We start from the raw sequence: 235 nt of genomic DNA on the forward strand, positions 1-235 counted from the left end.
CACTTGCAAAGTTAAAGTATTAATAATCTTCTGAAACTGTACTGCAATTTTAAAGCGCAATTCTTACACAGTATTTTTGATCCAGTATTTTGCTTTATATTTATTATTTGACATGTTACCTAGTCATCACACACAAATTAATAAAGTACTGCTTTTAGACCTTTTTTGTAAGATGGTGAATACCAAGTGTGCTTATTTTCCCATTGCTAAAATTATTTGTGCTGGGTTTTCATTG

The sequence above is a fragment of the Lampetra planeri genome, chromosome 33 (assembly GCF_965212315.1).
Source record: "Lampetra planeri chromosome 33, kcLamPlan1.2.h2, whole genome shotgun sequence".
NCBI classification, from domain to species: Eukaryota; Metazoa; Chordata; class Hyperoartia; order Petromyzontiformes; family Petromyzontidae; genus Lampetra; species Lampetra planeri.